The sequence below is a fragment of the Streptopelia decaocto genome (genome assembly GCF_964273445.1).
Source record: "Streptopelia decaocto genome assembly, chromosome: 4".
NCBI lineage: Eukaryota > Metazoa > Chordata > Aves > Columbiformes > Columbidae > Streptopelia > Streptopelia decaocto.
In genome coordinates this window covers 20,734,420-20,760,147 of record NC_138658.1, presented here as the reverse complement: position 1 = coordinate 20,760,147, position 25,728 = coordinate 20,734,420, and the positions used below count along the sequence as shown (strand labels likewise).

At 38.2% G+C, this 25,728-nt stretch overlaps 1 protein-coding gene across 7 annotated transcripts in view; it reads right to left on the bottom strand.

The window, feature by feature from the left end:
• Positions 1 to 4,345: 4,345 nt before the first annotated feature.
• The window catches only part of LOC309439461 (uncharacterized protein), a 39,590-nt gene continuing 18,207 nt past the window's right edge, over positions 4,346 to 25,728 (bottom strand). Inside the window, exons 5-6 of one of the 7 annotated variants that reach the window (XR_014183993.1) lie at positions 20,265 to 20,352; positions 4,346 to 4,964 (exon numbers count right to left, since the gene is read on the bottom strand). The gene's annotated coding sequence lies outside the window, so the exon portion shown is untranslated. Of the gene's footprint in view, positions 4,965 to 14,208; positions 14,322 to 19,974; positions 20,353 to 25,728 lie in introns of those variants that run through there. The other 6 variants (XR_014183994.1, XM_082052073.1, XR_014183995.1 and 3 more) reach the window with 6 other exon arrangements.

Here is a 25,728-nt window from a genome sequence, read left to right as displayed (position 1 = left end):
GTCAAACAGTGCTAAGGAAGTGTTGACTCATAAAGTGATTATAGCATTGAAGCTATGGAAAAAGACTTCCACATAAACATATTTTTCAGGTTCATACAACTTGCAGAGACTTTACTGGGACCAGGAGTCCGAGGTTACAATGTTATACCTGAAGAAGCTCATCACCTTTCATTAACATAGAAAAGAGCATGCAAATCACTGTAAAGATATTAGGACCTAATTAAAAACCTACTGAATTTACCCTGCTTGGTGGGGGGTCTCTCAGTTAAACTTACTGGGATTTGGATGAAGATTGTATTTTGGAATCTTGTCTGCATTTTAGAGACACTCCCAAACTAGTATAGATTACTGCAGAATACTTTGTGGCCCCTGCTTTATACCAACTATGAAAGGAATTACTTCTGTTCAGATACTTGACATCCCCGTTACTCCCTTTAGAACAAGAGCTATTGTAGGCATAGAAAGCTATGTAAATCTGGTTTGTAATAAATGTAGTTTAAATCAGCATGTCGTGTAGTACAACATGGAACAAATAGTATCATCTTTATAGCAAAAATTAGGCAAAAATCAAAACAGCTTACTTAATAATTTGAAGAGGAAACAACTAGCTTCACTTTAAGCTCTTCTCCCTCTACTATGTAGGATACTGTTTGTTAGGAATAAAAGTAGTGCCAAAAACAGGAAATATCTAGTGAATAATAGCTTGGCACTTGCAAACCTAGGCAGGATGTGCTATGTTTTGAAAAACATACAGATGCTAAGGTACAAGCAGCGTCATTCCACACGAAGGGCCTGATCCAGAAAGGGGGCAGAGCTCACTACTCCATACTGCCATTCTGGTGTCCTGCAATGTGCAATTTTATATATGTGGCGAGCACAGTAGACTTAAATCAGTAATATTGTGTACAGCGAGAGAAAGGCCTTGGAAAGCACCAGAGCCACTGAGTTTCTGCAGTGATTTAGTAGAGAGTGATGAAAGCAGAGGTCGGTGTTGAATCCTGCCTTACGATATTTGAGAGGTAACCACTTCCTTCTGTTAGAATGATTCTTGTTGTTCTCCACACATACTTGTGCCTTTCTTCTCTACTCTTCACTGGGAACTTCCCTTGCAAGTGAGCAATCAAGATTTTAATCCGTTTAAGCAGAGGATGAAGCTGGAACTATACCACTTTCATAGATGGAGGATTCTGCAAGTGCTGAACTGTTAATAAAAAGAAGCGGTAGCCTAACCTTTTCCCACATCTTTAAAAAAAAAAAAAAAGGCAGCTGTGGTTACTGTTGCGTGGGATTTGGAACCTGATTGAGAAAGTCTACAAACTCTGGTCTGAGATGCTGTGCTCTGTGTTAACTGGTGTGTTTAAAGGCAGGCATGAAAGTAGCAATGAAGCCACTCAGGACTTTTAAAAATGAAAACTGAGGTGCTTTTAGAGTTTGATTATATGTGGTGGTAGCTGAATAGCCTTTTCAGGATCGCCTAAATTCCTTCTAAATTTCAATTACATTTTTGACAGTTTGTTGTTGTTGTTGTGGGTGTGGTTTTGTTTGCTTGGTTTGGGTTTGGTTTTTTGTTTGTTTTTGTTTGTTTGGGGTTTGTTTTTGCATCTGGCCATGACTGTTCACTGAACAAAGATCAAAATCACACCTTGCACAGTTACCGTACGTGCCCAATACCCACTGGTTTTGACTATCCTCCTAACATCAAAGCACTAGAAAGAGCATCTTCACTGAGTTCACTGATGCTCTTCAACAGGGTGGTCTGTACGTAGTCTAAAGGTTTGCTTATTATATTAAAGCACAAGGCTTGCATCACGTGCATACAGTGTATTTCTTTTCTTAATTAAGAATTGCAACTTATTTTTGGAAAAGATGGTAAATTTAATTTATAAGGTAATGATTTTTGTCTCAGAACAAAAAGCAGTGAGTCTGAATTGTACCTATCTGTACAGAACATACTGACCTGAAACAGTTTGTCACTTTGTCTTCAAAGTAATATACCTGATTTTAAACCCATGCTGCTGTTTTCAAAATAGGTCTCATTTATGTCAGTCATGCAGACAAGTCAACCAGAACAAAAAGAGACGAACAAGTGTGAAAAACTTGTATTCTGCGTACAAGAGGCAACCTGGAAGTGTAGCCTTTGAAAGAAGAGATTTCACTGTATGGGAAAGCCGAGGCAGTCTTAAGGAGCTGCAAGTCACACACTGACCTTTGTGCACCCTGAGAAAGAGATGCATTGTGGTAATTTTAGGCTAGTGAGATAAAGACCCAAAAGTACAGATAGATTATATTAAAATACATTCCAACTGTTTATCAGGGTTAGAATAGCTGTAAGATCCTGCTAGAATTTTTCTCTCAAGTAAACTCTCTCTCTCATCATCAAATAAAACATTTACAGGGACCCAGCTTGTAGCAATAAATGTGCTCCTGTGTTCAGACATAGCTACTCTTTAGAACCATCTCAAGATACTTCTGTCTAAACTCTCATTTTCAGATTGTGATAGGCATTAGGAACACGAGACTATCTCTTTATATATATATATTCGTGTAATGTAATTCTGCAAGATGGCACACATTTACTTATGGGTTAAGATTATAATTGCATTTCAAAGCAGTTCTCTTGAAACATTCTAAAACAGATTATGTTCTTAAAAACTCTGTTCTTTACTTTGCATGTTTTAGTACCACATCCCATTAAAGCTGTGTTTGAAGTTACTAGGATTTGTTAAAAATTTGATAATGCCTAAGCAGATAAGAGATTATATGCTTTATGTATATATTTGAAGGATTTGTTCCAGCTTGGATACAGTGTATTAATTGGCCACCTACAGTGAACAGCAGTGTTTAATATTTAGAACCCTTTTCCTCATTGTTTTCCAGGCAGAAGAGCATGTAAGTATTCTTTTAACTAAATTTGCTAACTTTCTGGAACACATTTAAACAATGTGTGCTACTTGTGTCATATTACATTAACTTCACTTCTACAGACAGGTTGTATACATATGTAATAAATAGCTCCTCAGGGATCAGATCTAGATTAACTGAGAAAAACATACTCTGCTGTACGTTAAGTAATTTAGAATATCTCAGTAAACATTAGAAAAGACACGTTTGTCTCACCAGAACAGGTTAACAGTGCCTGCAGACTCAGTAATGATTGTAGAATGTTATACTATCAAGTGGAAAGTTATAATCACTTTAAATAGTCTAATATTTTTCCCTAAAGCCTCAGACTATCTGGAGTTTGATACCATGATGTCTGTACTAACACTGAATGTTTATGATACAGAAAGAAAGTAGTAAAGAAAGACAACAGTTCTGCAAGGATCTCAACAGAGTGGTTTAAAACTGAGAGAGGGAGGCTTGGAGAGAAAACTTGTTTAAGTGGCTAATCTTCTATTCCTTTTTAATTATATAGCAGTATCTGCAATTAGAGATTAAGCATGTTTTAGGCATGCTGGTTTTATTTACATATCACAAAATCCCAGTATCCTCTCTATTTCTATCAGCTCAGTTCTGCCTGGTAATTATTTCTATACAGGTATGGTAACTGTCCTATTGCTGGCTTTGGTTTTTATTCCCCCAGTGTAAATGCAATTAGCAAAGTGTTCTATGTAGGCTTATAAAGTCTATTTCAGAAGACTTCAGATGCTTAACATGGACATTCATTGCAACTCTAGAATTTACTTGTTAGATTTGCCAGGTATTGAGGAAATAACATATATACAGTACAGCAAGAAAGAAATATTATCTCATGTTAAATCAATGCATCTGATGGCTGCATCGACTGGTTGTGTAGACAGAAATTTTCTCAAGCCCTGAGAAAATAGCACTCACCACGTAGCACTTGTACAAGCTTTGGATAAAGCATATAATAAATGAAGTGCAGTAGTTTCAGGATTTAGCCTAGCTGCCTTGTCTTTGATACACAGAAGGCAATAGAAAGTAGGCTAAATTCCAAATGAGGAAGCATGTTTAGAATTCTGTCTTAATTGATCATTTAAGGACAATCTTCTTAATTGTTTAATTACATTATTTAACTGCCTTAAAGTCAGGCAAGAGGCCCACCAGCATAGAGAAATAACAAACTGTAGTAGGAGAGTGGCTGGAGCAGAGGACCATAAGCCCTGGATTCTGGAGAAGCCATTTAACACTGTTTGCTTGTCCTGAACTAGAAATAATAAATACTTCATTATACTCAATTATTGGAGATCCTAAGACAAGAATCACTGTATTACAAATAATCATTATTATTTTGTTATGTATTAGCTCTGCAACAAAAACAACCAAAGACATTTGTACATGGAGTAAAGGTAATTTAATATACATTATGTAGGAATGACTTAAAATATAAATTGCATATGAAAATGTTAAAGTAAATGAAAAGCAGTTGATGTAAATAGTCATAAACATTTTGGCTATCTGTAGAAGATGTATAATGAAGTTAAAAACCAAGGTGTCATATTTACTTAGTCACTTAGTCTGGTCTTACAGAAACAACTTGATTCATTGTACAAATACTGCTTTGGGGGAGGGAAAATAATATTAAAAGGAAGAAGCAAGAGGACTGAGAGAGGGACAGCTATTAAGTTCAGAGCATGGGAGGACTGGTGAGGTATAATCCTCTGAAACTGGTATCTTTTGGGGTCAGAATCCCCGAGTGCATTCTGTTTCAGGCAGGCCTGACTCTGCTGTTCTTTTCAATCTGTCTATAAATAACAATGGAAAAGGCATAATAATTTGTTTTTCAGTTGAGGACCTAACATAATGACAAATGTGTCAGGCTTTGAGAGAAGCTTGAAAATTGAGTTTAGTGGAATTTACCTACCAATCGTGCTTTGTACTTACCCTGTGCAGATGAGTGAATTCTGTGCTCTCCTTGTAACCTGCTCCTTTCTATCCAGGGAATAACTGGAATCCAAGATGCAAGTGTCATGTAGTGCCAATAACTTAACACACAGGTTCATCTGTAATTAAATACAGTGCTTTTATTTAAAAAGAAAAAAAAAAAGAAAAAGTGCTATTTCGAAGGAAATATAATGACATCAATTTTTTTAGAGAGTGCCGAGTTCTGTCATATAATACCAAAAATAAGAAAGTAAATTAAAAACCTACCATGAACTCGAGAATTATGTGGACACAATCCCTGTTACTTTAAAGTGAGATATAAATCCAGAGATTTCTCATGCCATCATTTTGTAAATAATTACAGTTCTGCTGAATCTGTTGTATAAAGTTTACATGGGAGGTTCAGTGCACCCTCGCTCTTGTTTAGAACATTCGGAACCACCAGAGAGATGTTGACATATGGCTGCACTGTTTTAGTGCACGAGACATCTACTACATGGGAGCATAATAAACAGGAGCATAAAGACAGGTTTGTGCAAGCAGTTTGGATTGACCTTTTTGGCAGCTGAAATCCATCTTGAGTACATGGTGCTGATGCGGACAGACATGTAAACCTCGTCTTGTTACCACAACTACTAGTTTTACAAATATACTCCAATGCTCAAAATGTATATCATTCTAAGTGAAGTGATTTTAAATAGGAGAAGGGGTGCAGCAGCAACAATTCATAATAAGACACAGCAGAAACAGTGTCTTAAGTTCGTGGCAATACCCTCATTGACAAATAAAGAGTTAGATAAGTATGTTTTACACTGATAGGATTTCTTATGATAATTTCAGGGAGATGGCTTATTTCCTGTATTTTTTCCCTAGCAAAATATTTGACCAATTGGGACAGCATTTTAGTTTTGGCATTTAAAAAGAACGATCTGCTATTCTTTCATTAGGCAGTTCTTATATCAGCATTTTCAAAATTAGGCATATTTGTATAAATACCTTTTACTGTGAATAACAGTCTCAGAACCTGGTCTACAGCAGTATTCTTAGAAACCAAATGAATCCAATTGTATTGCATTTTTGAAGAAACATTTTTTTAAAAACACCTCAACACTTTCTACCTTTTTGATAAGTATCTAACAAATAACCAAATTTAGTCTTGTTTTACTACCATTGCATACCAGAGTATGAGCCGCTGTGTATAACTCTTGTAGCATTTAGATTCAAGAATATAAAATAATAATTCATTGCTATAATAAATTTTAAGGTCTAATCTTAACTGGTGGGATGTAGGCAAATGGTAGTTCATAGCTGTGCATGCTCCTTATATCTTCAATAATTTCCTATAAAATTAATGGAAGCACAGTGCACAATACCTGTGGATATTGCCCATTGGTTCTAAATAGTTATGTAATAATTTAAGAATGCTTCTCTATTTTGTGACTATACCTACCTATATTATTGTGAATAGCATACTTTTAAGAGTTTTCCTAAATTTATGAACTTAGTAAGATCCTGAGATCAACAAGAGTAAGATGGATAAGAAATCTTGTTGTAATGATAAGGAGTGGTGAAGATGCAGAGGAAGGTAGCAAAAGAGTAATTAAGCAATTAGGCACAATGGAGAAAGAGGTTAGTGTGAGACAGTCCTTATCTTGGATATTACAAGTTCAACATGGAATAGGTATCTTTAAAACAGGAGTGGCCACATGTCATAGCCATATCCTGCAATTTATCCTTGTGTTTTTATAAGACCTCTTCTGGAAAGAGACACTGTATTTTATGTGCATGAGCTTGTGCTTATTGGAAAATAGTAATGAGAGACTTCAGAGTCCTTGAAATGTAATGTACATGGAGTCACACTTAATACAGAATTACAGAGTGAGCAACATTATTTTTGTATTGAACTATTGTTGCAGAGTCAGCTGATTTTTGTATTGTGTTGTAAAAGAATGTACTCTGTTAGTATCTTCTTCAAAAATACAGAAAACATGAACCTTTAGTGACTGCCTTACCCATTCATGCAGCACGTGGAAGCACACGCTTTCATATTTCTTCAGTACAGTTAGTAATAATATGGTTTTGTTTAGAATTTGTGGCCTAAAAGTGGAAAGGTATTTTAATATTACAAATTCACCCTGGAAATGTGAAAATGTCAGGTTTTTTTTTTTAAATCAACATAATCACAGAATGGTTGAGGTTGGAAGGGATCTCTGGAGGGCAGCGGATCCAACTCAGGGCTCCAGCAGGGCCACCCAGGGCCAGTTGCCCAGGACCGTGTCAAGACAGCTTTTGAATATCTCCAGGGATGGAGACTCCACAGCCTCTCTGGGCAACCTGTGCCAGTGCTCAGTCAGCCTCACAGTAAAAATGTGGTTTCTGATGTTCAGAGGGAAACTTGTGTCTCAGCACGTGCCCATTGCCTCTGGTCCTGTCATTGGGCACTGCTGTAAAAAGCCTGGCCCTGTCTTTGCACCCGCTCACAAGGTATTTATATACATTGATAAGACACACCCCCCGCCTCCTAAGCCTTCACTAAGCTACGCAACCCCAGCTCTCTCAGCCTTTACAGGAATGGGAGATGCTCATATCATTTTTTTATACACTTCAGTATGTTGGTTGGTTTGCGCTGCATGAAGATGTGAGTTTTAATGCACTTAGGCTGTTAATGGCATTTATTTGATCAGTGAGGGTGGAAAACTCCATATTTACTCAGGACAACTTCTGTCTTCTGGGATTTGTATGATTGTGTTTCACTGTTGATGGTACAAAAGAAACCAATAAATTGTCAGATGCTATTATTTCATTTAATTATCTTGAACCTTAAGTTCATTTGCAAAGGTAAAGTGATGGTATATGATGGGAATCAATGTGATTGTTCTGGTTATTGTATGCTGTAACCCTTGCTATCTCAAACATTTGTATATTTTCTTATCAGCACGTCTGAAGACGGAAGCCTGGTCCTATGTTGCTTGTAGCACATGTATTTTTAAGGATGAAACCATTTCCCCATCTCTTTGTTTGCAGAAGGGCAGAAATTCATGAGAATTTCTGCATTCTGGGAATGCCAGAGCTAAAAATTGGAAGCTTTGTTTGAGCTACGCTTACTCTTTCTGCACTACAGCCCTCAGGCAGCGTGCAATAGTGAGAGGGGAAGCTTGGCCTTTTCTCCTTCACCTGGACCTTTTAGGTTCCCTTCTGCTTGCCGTGAGAAAGGCTTTCTTCCCTTCCCTTACACATATTGCCTTGCCCTAGCCTGGGCTCATGTACTCATGCCAGGTTCTGGAGAGAGAATTTGGCCTCATAATGTTTGCATTGTGTTTGCATTACAAGTAAAGAGTGCTTTGTAAGGGGCCAAGTTTGAATCTGTAGCTATCCTTGTATTACACAGGCTTATGAAATGTTTTATGTTGCTAATGTTCATATACATTTGGACAAAACAAGTATATTTATATGGTTTTCATTTTAAAATTATTGAAGTGGTATCCTTGGTTCTTGCTGCTAGTAGAGTTTAATATTGCTGTCGTCACTCGAGCAAATCTCCTAGTGAGATCAACACAAGTTTTGCCCAAGAAAAAGGTTAAAAATTTGGCTTATGATGGCCAGAAGGGAGTTGTGCTTCACTCAGCTTCTTTTGGTAACTGCATCTGTTTGAAATCTCAAGTGTTAGAGATCTTTTGAGCACTCGTTTCAGGAAGGATGCTCTATATGAACTGTCTAAGAATGTTTTATACTTTTACTGGTGTGGAAAATACATGTATGAAGATGTTAAAAGCTAGCTGTTCCACTGGAATGAGTGAAATCCTAATTTTTACACAGTTCTACATTTTTCCACTGAGGGATTTTTATTTATTGTTATTCTGGTTAAAGTGGTACTTAATCCATCAGTAAGAATTCCATGATAAAATTCAGGCTGTGCCTTGGGTGACCTGTCAGAAACTATATATCTTATTGCTAGGAATCTTTTGAGACTTGGGATTTGATTTTTCTCCTGCACATATATGAGATGTCTTTGGCAAAGGTCACGCAAGTTTTAACCCACAATATTAAGTCACAAATGAAATGGATTTAAGTGGTCTTGCCCTACTCCCTTGTGAGTGCTTGCTCACATCTCAAAACCACCGTATAATTTGTCACAATTCAACATGATTATCTGTCTTTGCTCAGGAGGACTATAACAGCTAAAAAGCAAGTTATATTGCAGGTAAGGATATAGGATTACTGGTAGAGCTGGTTGAAGGAGCTTTCAAAACACTGGTCTAAGCCTATGTGACCCTAGCTGCTGCTTACTTTCTTTTATTTCCTTTGTTTTTTTTTTTTTTTTTCTTTTTCTGTTGTCCTTTGGGCTTTTTTTGGTTTGGGTGGTTTTGATTTTTGGTTTGTTGTTTTTTTTTTTTTTTCCTGGTGTGCTTTTTTTGTTGCGCTGAAAAATATCCTGGGTTGCACTAAAAAAGCCGACACAAAATAGGATAGCAAACAAAGGTTCAGCTGAGAGTGCATAAATAGACTGAGCAATTTTTGATTCAGCTGTCTTCCCTGCTCAAAAAAGTTTTTCAGCACGTAGACAGCGAAGCATGTAAATGTTATTTTCTAAATACTGCATGTCCAAATGATCTAGATGGGATTGTGGAACAGAACCATAGTTTGAAAAGCCACCCTCCCACATGGTCCCCCCGCCTGCCCCATCTGGGTTCTTTGAAAATCAGGGCATGTTCTAGTTGCCAATCAAGCTGTTATGTAAAGTCTCTCTAAAGTTCAGTGCACTTTTTAAAATATTTCGGGGTTTGGTACATTTTGAAGAAACCCTTAAGAAAGGCTCCTTAGCATAATGAGCTGTGCGTATCTTCTCCATGTTCATTAGTTGCATGCTAATGGCTGTGTTTAAAATTCCTTCTTATCGTGTTTCCTGATTGATGGGAACTTGAACCAACCTCTAGACTTCCAGACCTTGCTCAGTTGCTGTCATTTTCACTGGCAGAGTAAATCATTTCATGTGAAAAATATTATGCACTTTTTCGATTCCTTGTTCAGCCTAATATTACTGTATTATCTGTCAGCATCTGTTTTGTTTTCTGTGTGTATCTGATGAGGTCCTACATGGTATGACAGGCTCTATTTAACAGACTACCAGGATTTTTTTACCTTCTGCTGTTGCAACATAGGACAAAGGAATTCCATGGTGCTCTCTTTATTTTTCTCTGCTTTTCTTCTTCACTGTAGTTGCTTGGGTTAAAAGACAAACAAACAAACAAATCTCTGTGGTCTTCAAAGAGATCAAATTAAGGAAAAAATAAAGGGCAAATAATTTCTTAAAGCTAGGCTGTTTTGCTGTGTTTTTCTCCTGTTTTTCCTTTCCTCCTTTTTTTTTTTTTAATTCTGAAAAGAAATAGCAGGCTGTAGGCACTGCCTGTGGCTCGCTAGCCTTGCTTCTTGTGTGGTCTGTGCAGACTTTATGATTTATTCAGCTAATGGGAAAGGAGCATGACCCCCAGTGGCCACAGAAAGAGAGCTGCATGTGGGTTTAATGCTTTCACCACAAAAATGTCTGCTATGACTAAGCTGTGTGGCTGAAGTCACTGTCTGAATGGTGCTAAAAAGGAACTTAGGCATTAAGTGTGCACTATTTACTATAGATTGGCTCTTGGGATTAGGCCAAGGGTTTCTTACTCAGTTTCAAAGAATAGCATGGAAGCTGCTAGGAAAATTAGAGCTGTGCAATTTATTTTTACCAGTCTCCTCAGTGAGTGACCCAGTGAAGGATTTGCCTCATAACACTTTTTTTCATCAGTTACCCAAGAGCAATTAAAAATCTACGGATTTGTTCATGAGTTTTATGGGGCTTATTGTTTACATTTTCCCATCTCCTACTTTTATTTATGTTAACATGACTTTCTAAGACTTTTTCTTTATATATTGCGTAGAACTATAAAGGAAAACAGGTTTGAACAAAATTTAAGCATCATTGCTTGAGACTGGTTACACCACTGTTTCTGATTTAAAGGAAGAAACTGTGGGCTAGATTAGGAGTCTGTTTCTGTCCTTACTCAAGAGAATGGCAAAAACACATTTTCTTCATTGGGAAGAAATCAAAATCAGTCTGGTTTATTATGGCAACACTGCCACTAGTTTTACTCGGTTTTGCTAACTTTCAACGGCGGGTTATGGTACTCTGTATATTTTTACCTACTGGTATAGGTAACTGTCTTTACATGGATAAACTAAAAACATAGCCACCATCATCTATATTGAGAGCAAAAAAAGTTTAAGGTGTTTTATAGTCTATAGAAGGCAGTTCGAAATTCTGTGTTTCCAGCACTAATACCTTTCTTCATGCTATTTAAGAAAACCAGTGGAACATTAAAAATTAATCACGAACACCTTGCTTGTGGTTTTGTTTGTTTTCTGAAAAAAAAAAATACTGAAAAAGGTGAACATGGCTTTTATAAAGAGATCTAGAAGAAAATGGAAAAAATACAGAGCTCTAGGAACTGATGTTCCAGATTCCTTCCATCCCATAGTTAGATCTTGGTCAGCTCCATTACGTACAAGGCAATACAGTAAAACTGAAAGCAGGATTTGGCATTAGCATTCATTTTAGTTACTGAGGTGTTGGCAAGCATGTAGAGAAAGGAAAAATAAAACCAAGTACATAATGTAATATGTCCTTTTAGTATCAAATATCTGACAAAGCAAAAGTGGCCATTTTTTATCACTAAGTTTTGGAAAATGAGAAAAATTAAAATTTAACAGATTTTATGTAAAGAGCAATACCTTATGTATATGTCTTTGCATTTTGTCTCACAATTGCCTCACAATCTTTGTAGCCAAATTTTTAAAATCTACATGACAAATGTTAGGATCCTAAATCCATATTTCTGGATGCAGGCATCAATTTCTGCAAATGCTGAGAACCGACAGAACACAAGTAGTTGAACTAAAAGACTGCTGCAAGTTTTGTAGTTTTGTAATTCAGGCCATTTAAACTCATAAATATTACAGGGAAAAAAAGTCATGCAACATTTGTATTTACAGAAAGTCAAATTTGGGCATCAAATGAAAGATCATATATACTTGGGCAAATATGATGAATTATTTGGTAAAAAATATTAGTTGAAAACATCGAAGGATATTATTTTTACATTTATTAAAAGAAAATACTTCAGCTTTGCATTTTGAAACAGTATTGTGTATGTGTAGTACTTTGGTTTTAATGAATTCCAAAACATTAGTTGTATCTTGTCAAATGAAACTCCTGAAAATAAGTTGTTAATCTGAAACCGTTTTAAAAAATCCTTTTTCCCTTTAGGCAGGAACTGAAAGAAGTTATTCATACAGTTCTATTTCATAATCTTAAGACACAGAGGTTTGACATTTTTGCTTCACTCTAGTTTGAAGTTTGTCCTTCCTGTCCAGTTTTCTGGGACTTCTGACATAGGGTTAGAAATCTAAACGTGGAAGGCTTCCTGCTGTCCTTACTTTATTCTTGATTCTTGCACAACCAGGAAGAAAAAATGTGAAGAAATCAGCAGTGATGCTCTTATCTAAGCACAGAAATTTGTGAAAATGAAGCAAGGGGGTTCTGCAGTAGAGGATTAGGCCTGTTTTTAACCTTATAAATGTTTGTATTGCCTGTTTAGAAGAGGGATCTGATTTTATGCTGCCCTGTAACCCAACACGAGAATGATGTGTTGGTTGTACCATAAGAGAATTTGGAAAGTCATTGCTTTGTGTCCTACAGTGCATTTTTGCTGGGCTGCCATACCTTGTGGAGAAGTTCCCCTCTTCAGGCTTTGGGGGATGGTAGAGAACTGTGCAAGAGCAGTGGGAATAATAACACTAAAAGTCTGCTTACCTACAGCATGCAAACTGGTGTGTGTGGTGTGCAGGACAGATGCCTTGTCAGCAAGAGGCATGGGAGAGGACAGCTGGCTGTGTCTGGCGTGCAGGTGGTTCAGCTGGTATTCACACTGTCTACTGGCAAACAGATCTTTTTTTTCTTTTTTTTTTTTTTTCCTCTGGTGGAGGAGGAAGAGACAGTGGGAGGTAAAGAAAGAAGAGGGATCACCCACAGTCATTTCCCAGAATGGAAGAGGAGAGAAGCAACACATCAGCTTAACCCCTGTTTACACATTATAACTGGCTCAGCTTTCCTTTGCAAGTATAAATCAAATGGTACAGACTTGGGATGTTTTTCTCTCTCCTGTGAAGACAGCCTCTTCGTTTTTTGACTTATGAGGATTGTGTTAGTACTCCAGGAGTTCCAGGTTGCAAGCTGTAAACTTGACTCTGAGCTTTCTTGACTGAAAACCTCAACTTTCTCTTCTTTAGGGTTTCTTTTTCTCTGGGAAGTTACATAGTGACTTGTGTTGCTATGAACTGCTTTGGTGATGTCAAGCGGCTATACATTCAGTAGCTTCAGATCCTTCCTTGGGAACATCTCTTCTAAAGATAATATTTTCCAGATATCATGACAGCAGCTGCTTTCTGTGACTAAAATGTGAAGGGCATGGAGAAGTTATTTGAATTTCTGAAATTCTTAGTAGAGGTTGACAACTGGTAAAAGCTAGAGTAGCTCTTGGGATATTCTCAAATAAGTCAAAATACAGACCAACTCAGAAGTGTAGGCAGTTGTGTTCTGTGATCCGCTGGCTTGACTTCACTGTTTTGTGCAATTTAGGCTTTTGATAATGAGGTCCTAGTATAAATTACTGGAGTCTGCCTGTCCCCACGTAAATGCTACAGTTAAGAGCTGGTTTTGCTCATTTCTGCTTTTTTTTGTTTGTTTGTTTTTCTTTTTCTCCTCATATAAAAGTAGCAGTCGGGAATCAGGTTTTTCATCTATATTGGACACATGCCGTTCAGTCCTACATCTGTTCTCTGACAGTAGCCAGCTTCAGATGCCTTAAAGGGCAGTATATAGAAATGTAAATTATTATTACTGTTATTTTATTAGCTATAGTACAGTATTACTGCCAGATGCCACTTGAGAATTGAATCTGTCTTCACGTGGCATATACATTATACTGAAATCTCATCAACTTTTTTTTTTTTTTTAGTTTGACAAGGCCATGTTGGAACCATAATGTTCAGTGCTTGCTCATGGAGGCTATAGAATTGATTGTGCACGTTCATGGCATACAGAATTCATAAGGCAAAACAAAGAGATCTGAGCCGTTTAATCAGCTGGTGGCCCATTTAATCAGCTAGTGGCTCTTCCCTGTCCATTTGTGTAATCTGTACTCTGGATTTCGTGGTTCACTCTGCTAACTGCCAGCCCTCGCTGCCACACTCTCTGCATGTTCAGTTTGCTTTTGCTGTTTGTACAGTGATAGCCGTCACTTACTTAAAGAAAATGGTAACGTGCTTCTTCTGCTTGTTCTCCTTTGGTTCACATTCTGGCATTTCCCATACAGCTTGGTTTTGCTCTTGAGTTATAGGGCAGAGTTCTCTCATGATTCTCTGTTAGCGAGTCATAAGATCTGGAAGATATTGATCTGTTACTTTATGGGAACATTGTCTTTGACTCCCTTGTCACCAAAACCTAAGCTAAGATGCCTGTGCTTGCTGGAATTTCTGAAACAGTTTCAGGGTGTTTAGTATGGTTTAAGTATTATAGCCAAAGTCAGGCTCTAGCCTGTTTCTTCATCCTAGAGGTTTACTTTTCTTGTCCAGAGAGCTGCTCTATGAATATAATACAGTAGGTTTGTTGAACATTCTTAGTGGGCTGTCAGTCTCTATAGCACAGAGATTATTACATGCATCTTCTTGGACCAAGCTATTGTTAATAATATGCAACATTTAAGTCAGTGATGCGGTTGTCCAGGAGAAGGTTTTCTATTAATAAGCAATTTGGAATTTTTCCTGTCACCAGTAAATATGTTGAAATATTAAATAATGTAGATGTTTTTGCCTATCATATAATTGCTTGAATTTGTACAGGACTTCAAGAGGCAAGTGATTTGGGTTTTATTTTTGGTTTTGTCATAAAGTATTCCTGGGCATGTCACATTCTGGTTGGTATTTAATTTCTTCTTATTGAAATGTGTATATGAATATTTCCTAAACAGACAAGTGATCTGTGCGTTTTAGTTCCTTACTAGAGGCCAAACATTTGCAGATCCTCAGATGAAAATCACTCTGAAAGTCACTATGTCCATCTTTACCTAATTTAAAATTACCTTTTTCAGATTTAGATTCAATTGTCAACACTTGCAAATGCTAGATGCAGATCCTGACCCTATAATTTCTACACATAGCTTATTGCTTATTTTTTGCATTGCTTTTAAAATACATTTTCTATTCATTGCACTAACTCTTGCCTTCATCTGTATTTTTCTATATAGATATTTATCTCCCATATGGTGATTTGCCAGGTGTATTTTGCAGTCTTGGGATGGGATGATCATTTCCCCTATCTGCCCTTTTGAGACTCTGTGTTCTGCAACACAAAAGAGCAAAGCTCAGTCTGTGAATAGTAGATTACAAACAGTCTTGGGAAAAATTTTCTAAGAATTGACCTTGAAGCTACTTAGATCCTACTCTACCTAAGAAAACTGCAGCTGGGATGGAGGTTCAAAGCTCAGAAAATTCTTTGTTGTATTAATTTTTCTAATCAATACCATCTTTCTTTGCCAAAATATTTTACAAGAAATTGCATTATGTCTGTATGTCACCTGATTCTCGTATTTGTCCTCAACTCTGTATCCTTTCTCGGCTCATTGTTTTACCTGTTGCTCATGTACTTGCTGCTTGACGTTTTCTCCTGTCTGATGTAACGGCCTGCTGCTGGTCGCCATCAGAAGAGGAGCTGCTCCTGTCATCTTCCCTTCAGTCCTGCCGAGGGATTCATTCTCCCTGACATTCGGTCAAGCAGTTTGTGCCGCTGCCAGGGTGTCAGTTCAGCAAACATCAGTCATTACTGGATGGGGGAGAAATGAGTTTTCCATTTGAGCAGCTCGCTGAACTGATTCAGCCAGGGGCCTCAGGACCATTTCTTCCAAATGGAAGCGAGGGGAGGGAAAGAGCATTCAGCTCATGGGCTGGGGGTAGGGAGCAGGATTTCCCCTTTTGGCAGCCACCTGCAGCTAGACCTGATTATGTATAACGTCAAGCCACATTCTTAAACAACTCACAGTGTTTCTGATCTAGTGAGACCAGAGTGTTTGATGTGCTTAGCAGAGATCTGACTTTTCAGATAGGTCTGGCAGCAAGTACTAAAAAACAGGTGTCCTCCAGATTGGTGTATGACTTTTGTAGCCAAGAGAAGGATTCACAGAAGAGCAGCTACTAGAAAAAAATACAGTCATAAAACAAATAAGACACCATTAGTTTAAATGGGCAAAAGTCCACAAAGGAAAGGACTTGGCAGCTGATGCCAGTATTATTATTGGCTGAAAAGACATTTGAACTTTTTGGCAACAATAAATGTCAGAGTGTTGGATTTGAACAGGTGAAATTTATTATAACCTTTACACAAAAGTAGTCAGAGAAAATCATTGTGGGTGTTCAAGTCATGAGGACTATCTGCAGCAGTAGGTAGAGACTTAGAGTGTATAAAGCAGTCGTTGCTAGAAAGTATATGCAAGAACGGAGGTTTTCCTAAGAATAAGTGCTGTAGAAAATCAGTGGGAATTGGGTATCTTCTCTTTCAAAAAGCCTCTAGCCAAGCTCCCTGATATGACACTACTGAGAAAATGTGATCTTTCTCAGAGCTTCTAAATGCAGACCAGTTCAGAGCAGAGCAAGGTCACATATTTCAGGGCCTTAAGGGAAGGGGAGGACAACTACCAACAAGTAAAAACTTAAGAGAGAGATTGCTGTTGTGCTCGATAAACATGAACCTGGGGTTTACAGCAGTGATGGCAAACATCAGCTGAGACTTAAAAATTACATTTTCTTGTGCTCCATCTAAAAATTTAAGAAAACAATGGCATGTTTCCTAAGAAGAGGGATTCACCTATTTTTCTTTGTTGAAAACTGTTCTTTTCCTATGTTGTAGTGAAATGTGTCATGCATAAATCATTATTCTGCCCATTCTGCCCTGTTCAAAATGGAACTTACCAAATCAATTTCTAGATACAGAATTATATGCATTGCACTTGATATATTAGCTAATAAATATGCTGTACACCCAGTCACAAGAAGAATATTTGAAAATGTGTATGATAATAGAAGTTCATATATTGAATAGCACAATGTCAGATATTACACTAAATATATTATATTTCAGCTCAGCAGGATATACAGTTTCTGTTCTCAAGAAGATACAGTGCGCAGCTGTTTTTAACATGTTTTCTATGTTGAAATATATACTGATACATATTCCCGTCTTGTCTCTGTCCTGCCTTAGGACAACATTGGATACATGTATACCTGTGAACACGTGTGATTCTGTGAACATTGGAGAGAAAAGGTTTTAAATGAATGGACAATTTCCTATTGATTTTTTTTTCTTTAATACAGAAGACAATTGTGTATATGCAGGTGTCTAGGTACTCCTATTTGCATGTGCTTAATAAGTAGTCACACACAGTTTGTAATTTTTTTCTTTTAGTGGAAGAAAGATCATAATATATGGTTTACTTTTGAAATAGTGTTGTGGCTTTTTTTGGTTTGGGAGGGGGATGTTGGTTTGGGGTTTTTTCTTGTTATTTGTCTGTTTGTTTTTTACCATGAGAGCACTCACATGCTAGTGCAGGTTGCCCAGAGAGAATGTGGAGTCTCTGTCCTTGAAGACACTCAAAACCCAACTGGACATGGTCTTGGGCAACCTGCTGTAGGTGACCCTGCTCTGAGCACGGTGTCCTCCAGAGGTCCCTTCCAACCTCAGGAATTCTGTGGCTTTTACCTAGAAACCTATCTGTATTTTTTTGTCTAGCTGGATGTATGCACAGAGAGAAAAATATGTCAAGTGAGGTAAGGTTTTATAAAGAGTTTAATAATTTTAAAATGGCAGAAAGAAACAAAAGTCAACCATGTGCATCCTACTGAGCTGATGCTTGGTAGGCAGAGTAGCAGTGAGTGCCCGTGAGGGCAAAAGCGCATACTGGTGGGCTTGACTTTCCAGTATGGTGACAGGGTTTAAACATTATTCCTAATGAAGAAAATATTCAGCAATAATATCTTTGTTCAGTTTTTAATTTAGTTTTCTTGGTGTTTAAAGATTTTTCAAGGACATTTCTTTCAACAACATCCAGTTTTCTCAGTTTTACCAAAGAGTGAGTCTTGTTTTTCTTAAAAGCTGGAAATGCTACTGTACATGGATTACTGATATTTTCAAAGCTGTTGACAGTCTCTGACGTGCACAGATCCATTGAGTGAGTCATAAAGCCCAATCAGCTGTGTCTTTTGCTTGGTCATAGGTGAGATTTTTGTATATACTGGCTCAGTAGACTTTGAAACCTGGCCAAGACCTTTGCCAAAAACCAATCTGAATGTTGCTGCTAGAAATCTAAAAATAAGGCAACATTGAAAAATTCTTCATAATCTAAAATATATTTTCTGCTGCAAGCAGGTAAAATTATGTTGCCAAGAAGGCCCTTTCATGATTATATATTGAGATTAGTAATGGATAGAAGGCTGTCTTTTGAAACAGTATTGCAGTAGCCTTTACAAAGGCAAAGCCTTTAATTGTTTTGTTCTTTAGAATGAGTAGAATTTGCATTGGGAGACTTATAACCCTCCCCTAAGAAATCTGTGGGTCACCCTGGATTGAGGTATATCATACAATCTGAATCCTCTTTTTTTCTCCTTTCATGTCTGTAACTGTGCTACTAGGGATTTAGTTGGAAACATCTTTTTAGTTAGATGAGTTTCTTCTTTGATGACAGAGTAGGAACCTGGGTAAGCCAGGTACAGAAACAACAGTTCACGTACTTCCCAGGGGTGTGAATTTATTCACCTAGAAGTATATTTTGTTTCTTTAGAACAAATGGATGAACTGTATATTGCTTGCAAATGAAGAAGAACTTAAGCTGTCTCTATATAAGCTTCTTAGTGTTAACAGTCTCTTTGAAAGGCTACAGTTCAGAGGATCTTAGTTTTGAAACCTTTTAAATGATTTTCTGTGCTTTTATCATTTGTTGTATATCTCTCTTCCTTTTGTTTGAGTTCCAAATTTGCTTGTAAGCATTTTACACTTCGGAAAATTTATTGAAGATTAAAAGCTAAGTGCTTAGAATTAGGAATGTCATTGTGCAGTTGGCAGAGCTTTATTTCTTTGAACTATTAAATTGTGATAGACCTGATTCTTAGAGAAGTAACCCATATTTTTAAAATTTTGGGCATCTACTACATTTTTTTAAAAAAACCCTAAGCAAGCAAAGTTCTTAACACTAATTGATCTCAGTGGGAGTTAGGCCCTAATCTGCAGTCCTGCAAAGCAGCTATTTGTGTGTCTAGACAAAATTTTAGATACTTCGATATTTTAGATATTATGGCTCTGGTGCACCAGTGCACTGTAATAGAGCTATAGGTTGGTCTTACAAGGGAATGAAAGAGGATACTATTGTAAATGAAAATGAAACCGAACTTTTTCTTCAGAAGTCTTCTTGTTCTTTGAAAATGCCTTTTAATAACTGTCTGGATGTCACCTACACATACCAATAGTTTCTGGATGCCAAATACTTTTTTCAGAATAAAAATGCAGGAAATGACCAGAGGTTCAAGGTCAAGTGCAAAATAGGACAGGAGAGGGGGGACATCATTTTCGAGTGCCTCTTGGTAAAATAACCAGAGAAGACAGTAAGCCATTCATAAGGATTAAGGCTAATGGGTGAAAGTAAATTGTTTTAATTAGATTTCTGAGTTTTAATCCAAAACAAAACTTGCAAGAGGCATATTGTAGATATCAGCATTTGATCCTACCCTATTAAATACATTTTCAGCATCTCACGAAAAAGCAGCAATGGGATCGTCATCATCTCTCACCTCTCATAATATCTGTAGCACTCTTCTTAAATTATCAACTGCCTCCCTGCCTGGCATGAAACTGCCTTGATCTTGATTTACAATGGTGGTAATGCTTGTGTTTAGTCTCGTGGTTAGCCATTTAGTAAATATTTTTAAGACCACATTTAACAAAGATACAGAATGATAGTCCTTACATTTAGTGAGACTTTATCAGGTTTCAGAGTGAATAGATTCTACTTTGCTTTTCATTGATAATGGTATTGCACCTTTACCTGGTTTTGTGCAAGACATTTTGAAGGCTCTGTTTTAAGATAATGTACAGTTTCTGACATATATTGCCTGCTGTTAGCCACCCCGTTCAATCCAGTTGCCAGACTGCAAGTTCTTTACTGTGCTAGTCATTTAATTCAACATATACAAGTACAGTTGCATAGATAACAATGACCCAATCGGTTTACAGACAGGGAGTAACCATAGAATTTGGCAGAGGAGGCAAAAGAAACATGTCTTACCACTTTCTATAATGGTTCTAGATATGGCATAGGCAAAGAACAGAACTTATCTCTCCCTTCTGGTACTGCCAAGGAACTCTTTATAACTCTAAAAGAGAAGTTGTTAATGAGAACAGGAGCATGGATTTAGCAATTTTCTATACCTGGAGTTTGTCCACTAACCAAAAAGCAGCAGAAGTTTCCTGAAGTTTGCAGTCTTTGAGACTCCAGGAAAAAAAACAAGGATTTAATCATCTGCTCATCTTCTCTTCCTGTATATCATTATTCAATAACACTTGGATTAGTTTTGTTTGCTCTCAGTTCTGCCACATTTAGACCAAACTCCAAATGTGCATGTCTTCAAGTATGATAAAGATTCAGTTGAAGAAGCATGAAGTGAGTCATGAAAATTCTGAACATTTTCAATTACAGTTTTTAATGGAAGTGCCATTGCTTCTTCCAGGGCAAGTGTAGATGACAAATATTGACGGTCAGACTTGTTATCTGAACCCTACATTAATGAATTCCAGTTTTTAATTGTTGGATGTCTGTTTCTGAAAAATTTTAGAAGATTTCATTGTGGAAACAATAGCTTATGCATCTAAAAAGTTTATATATTTTGACAGCATTTTTAATGGCTTAAGGCTTTCTAATAGAACTCAGTCACTTGTAATGCATCTCACTGTCTGAGGTACATCTGCTTGGTGGGACATACAGATACTAAGTGCCCATTAACTGAACAAGAGAAGGATGATATATCCTATTAAACTTGGAGAGACACTAATGAAAATTGTGTGTGTACTCTTTCTGTCCTTATTGAATTTATAATTTGAATTTAAGATTCCCCAAAATAAGGTGATTTAAAGCTTAGCAAACACATTCTTACTGAATGTACCCTTGATCTTGCAGTTAGTTGAGTTCAAAGAGTTAAATCATCTACCTCTGTTCAGAAGACAAAGGGAAGACATTTGCTTTTAGAGTAATTTTTGTCTTTCAGCAGTATTAAAAGAAACTAAGCGAGAGAACCACTATAATTTTGGATGAGAAGGAGCTCAAGGGAAGCTTCCTTCATTTTGTTACTCTCCCTGCGAGACTCCACAACAGCTCCAACCTTCTTTTCCCTCCCAGAAGGAGAAAAGAAGCGGTGGATTCCTCAGCGTAACCTCCTCTGTTCCTTGAAGTTCAGCCACTGGTCTCATCTGTGGAAGTTTTTCCTGGCTTGCTGCTCAGACAATGAGCACTGTTTTAACCTGTCAGGAGCGGAATTGCTGGGCCTGCCGTTGGCTTGACAGCGTGCTGCTGTTTTCCGAGACTACTCTGTTCCTGGGATGCGAGGCTGACACAAATCTGTACAAGGGCTGGTTTTGTGAGTGCCCCAGCAGAACCCCCTTCAACTGCTGTCTAGTTAGTAAGGTTCAGTGAATACTCAAGGGGAGACTCCTTGGCACTGGATTTTGCCTTTTACAGGAATTGTATATTGGAATTTTTAGCATAGGATGGCTCTGTTGGACTGTGTACAGTTTAAAAAAAAAATCACTCAGCTTGCAGTTTAAGTTTTGTTTATGTTTCTGCAATGTTTAAAGCTGTTCCTTATCTGTTGAGTATGCCCTTTATCATTCGTAGGTCTGAGGGAGATAGAAGAGACCTGCTGTTTAAATTAACCCATCTCACATAGAGGAGAACAGGCTGGAGGGCCCAGACGAGCATCGCTGCTACCCAATCTTAGGGTCTGATTAGACTCTTTTGGAGGACAGTGATGAGGAGCTGAGAGCTCCTTAGCTGGCTCAGTGGAGACTAGGGAGGGCTTTGTATACATAAGCTCAGCATTATTAGTTGCATATGCATGTTCCTATTAACCTTCTAGGTCAAGCTGCCAAGTACTAGAGGCTGGGGGCAGGGGGAAAGGAATGCAGGCAGACAAGCCAGGAGCGGAGTCAAAGGTAGGCCCAGTCCTTAGGAACGATTTTGGATTGGCTACATAAAGAGTGACATTGCCTTCCTCCCCCCCAAACAATAGACGTTCTCCATATTGCAGTATTTTCAACCAGAAATGCATGTATGTATACATGTGTGTGTGTAAATACAGACTTCGTGACTGTTGAAAGTCTGAAACTTGACAGACTGTGTATATTGATGTGGTTTCGGAGGTGGAATGTCACACACAGGATACCTGCGCTCAGGAGATCATGTGCAGCCAAACTGTGACGTGCTTTAATTCATGGCAACATCAGACTGCTGACCTCACAGCCAGATCAAGACTGCCCGAAGCAGCACCCGCGGGCTGCCCCTGCGGCAGCCAGCCCTGTGGAGAAAGTGACGCACAGAATAATTCTGTGCAGTATTTGCTTTGCGTTAAGCTCTACGGCTCAAATCGGCATCTGGACCTCATTGTGTTTCACATTTACCAAACACTTAAAAAAAAAAAAAAAAAAATCTGTGCTCTGAAAATTTCACTTAACAGTACTTGGATTCTCTTCTCATGTTTGTATGTACTTACTTGGGCTTTACAGGTCTTTTAACCTCTCTTTTGGTCTGTCAGTAACAATATTTTGTCATATCTATAGTAGGACTGAAAAGATCACTCTTCCAAAAGGTGAGATTGTTTTGATATTTGCCTCACACTTACTGTTTGATTTCCTGTTTCATTGATAACTAGTGTTTCTTTTAAAGGTCATATTGTAAAGAAGATTGGGCTTACAATGCTCTTTTAATTTTTTTCCCGAACACCTTTCATTCCCAATAGGTGGAAGCTTGCAGGATTGGGCCCATGCTGTCGAATTTGCACAAAAAGCTCTATTAGATTTGCTGGGCACAATTGTGAAAACTGCTCAGTATATCCTGTTTTCTAAATGTCAGCTTTTTTTTTTTTTCCTTTCATAGTGGGTGGGCTGACTAAACAGAGAGTTTTTTACATGGTACTTTGCTGTTTTCTAAACAGAGCAGCTATGTATGCTATCTAGTTTATATACAGCTTCTTTCTTTTTTTAAAGCAGTGTACCCTTATAAATATGTTGGGTTTAAAAGAAGTTAGTCCTACAGAAAGAGCTTTGTTTGTCATATCTAAAACTTCTCTTGATTTTTTTTTTTGCATATTTTATTCGTTACTTTTCTGTGTGCCACTTTCTGTGTGTTTTGAAATAATTATGCATAGGTCCTACAATACAGTAGGGCCAATGTTTTGAAGAGTTTTTGTTCTGACACATAGCATGGAATGGAGCTAATCAAAACATAAGTGTTTACTTTGCACCACTCACTGCAGCTTTTAAGATACATATTAAACATTATTTTGGGCCTTACTACAGCATATGACTTCTAAAGCATTAACGAAAGACCATTCCAAATTAGGAAAATTAGAACAAAGAGCCATTCTAAAATAAATAATTAGAATTCTTAAAATATATCAGCATGTAAATACTTTTGGGATAATTCTGCCACTAGGTTGTTGTTTCTTTTTGGCTTGCTGGAGAGTCAAAGAAAAGCAGGCTTTTGCTGCAATTGATGCCTCTAAAGGGACTACAGATGAAATTATTATCCTAAATGAGATGCATAGCTACTGCCTAGATAATTCTACAGGCAGCACTATCAGATCAGGTTTGAGGTACTGCGTGGCAGAATTTTAGTGGAATTAAAGGCCCTTCTGAGCAAAACTTGTTCCCAGGCAGAGAAACCCGTGTAAGCTCTAGAAAAGTCATCCCAAAATTGCCACTGGGGATGTTGCCCCATCTTTTTTCACTCTCATTCTGAAAACAGTTTCTCTAGATCTCTGGGGAGCAGGGCTGCATGTGCCAAGAACTAATAAAGTGTGTGCTGGTCTCTCTTCCTACAGCTCTGCCAACACAGTTTTATATTTTTATTTCTGTTTAATTATTTTTTGTCATATTTTCTTCTGTTTGGGTTTTTTTCTGGATTATTTCTTGTCATTTTCAGTATTCCATCCATTCCTGGCAGAAGAGGGAACAACTCTTGCAATCAGCAAGAACTAGAGCAAGACTTAACTCTTTTCTAAACTTCAACCCTACCCCTACCAGGGTTCTTGACTATGATACTTGATTTGATAGTGCCTGTTAAGTAACTAATATATTAGAGTTGAAGGCAATGATAAGCAAGCAGCTAGCCAATTAGAAACTTCATAGGTTTTCTTTGGAAAAGGACTAGTTACTGCTGCATCAGCTTTCTATTTTGTTTTGTAGTACATTGTTGTTTCTGTGTCATTGCACCAAAGTGTTTTACAAGGATGGGTACTACTCTTAGATTAAACCTGGCCTTGATCCTGTGGCGATGTCATAGAATCATAAAATGGTTTGGGTTGGAAGGGACCTTTAAAATCATCTAGTTCCAACCCCCCTGCCATGGGCAGGGACACCTTCCACTAGACCAGGTTGCTCAAAGCCCTGTCCAACCTGGCCTTGAACACTCCCAGGGATGGGGCATGCACAGCTTCTCTGGGCAACCATTACCCCTTGCCCTATCACCACATAGCCTTGTAAAAACTCCCTCTCCAGCTTTCTTCTAGGTCCCCTTTATGTGCTGGAAAACTGCTATAATGTCTTCCTAGAGCCTTCTATTCTTCAGGCTGAACAATCCCAACTCTCTTAGCCTGTTTTCATAGGAGAGGTGTTCCAGCCCGCTGATCATCTTCATGACCCACTTCTGGACTTGCTCCAACAGCTCCACGTATTTGTTATGTTGGGTGCCCCAGAGCTGGACACAGTACTCCAAGTGGGGTCTCATGAGAGTGGAGCAGAGGGAGAGAGTCATCTCCCTCAACCTGCTGGTCACGCTTCTTTTGATGCAGCCCAGGATACAGTTGGTTTTCTGGGCTGCGAAACACACATTGCTGGGTCATGTTGAGCTTTTCATCAAGCAACACCCGCAAGTCCTCCTCCTCGGAGCAGCTCTGAATCCATTCTCCTCTCAGCCTGTATTTGTGCTTGGGATCGCCCCAACCCATGTGCAGGACCTTGCATTTGGTCGAGGTTTGCACGAGCCCACCTCTCCAGCCTGTCAAGATCCCTCTGGATGGCATCCCTTCCCTCCAGCGTGTTGACCACACCACGCATCTTGGTGTCATCAGCAGACTGGCTAAGGGTGTGCTCAGTCCCACTGTCCATGTTGCCAACAATGATGTTAAACAGTGCTGGTCCCAATACCAACCCCTGAGGAATGCCACCCATCACTGGTCCCCATTTGGACATCAAGCTATTTGCGTGCGACCATCCTGCGAATTTCTTATCCATCGAGTGGTCCATCCATCAAACCCAGGTCTTTCCAATTTAGAGACAAGGATGTTGTGCAGGGCAGTATCAAATGCTTTCCACAAATCCAGGTAGGTGACATCCATTGCTCTTTATTATCCACCAACACTGTAACCCTGTCATAGGAGGCCACCAAATTTGTCAGGAATAATAGAATCATTCAGTTGGAAGAGACCCTCAGGATCATCAAGTTCAACTGTAACCTAACTCTAGCACTAAACCATGTCTCT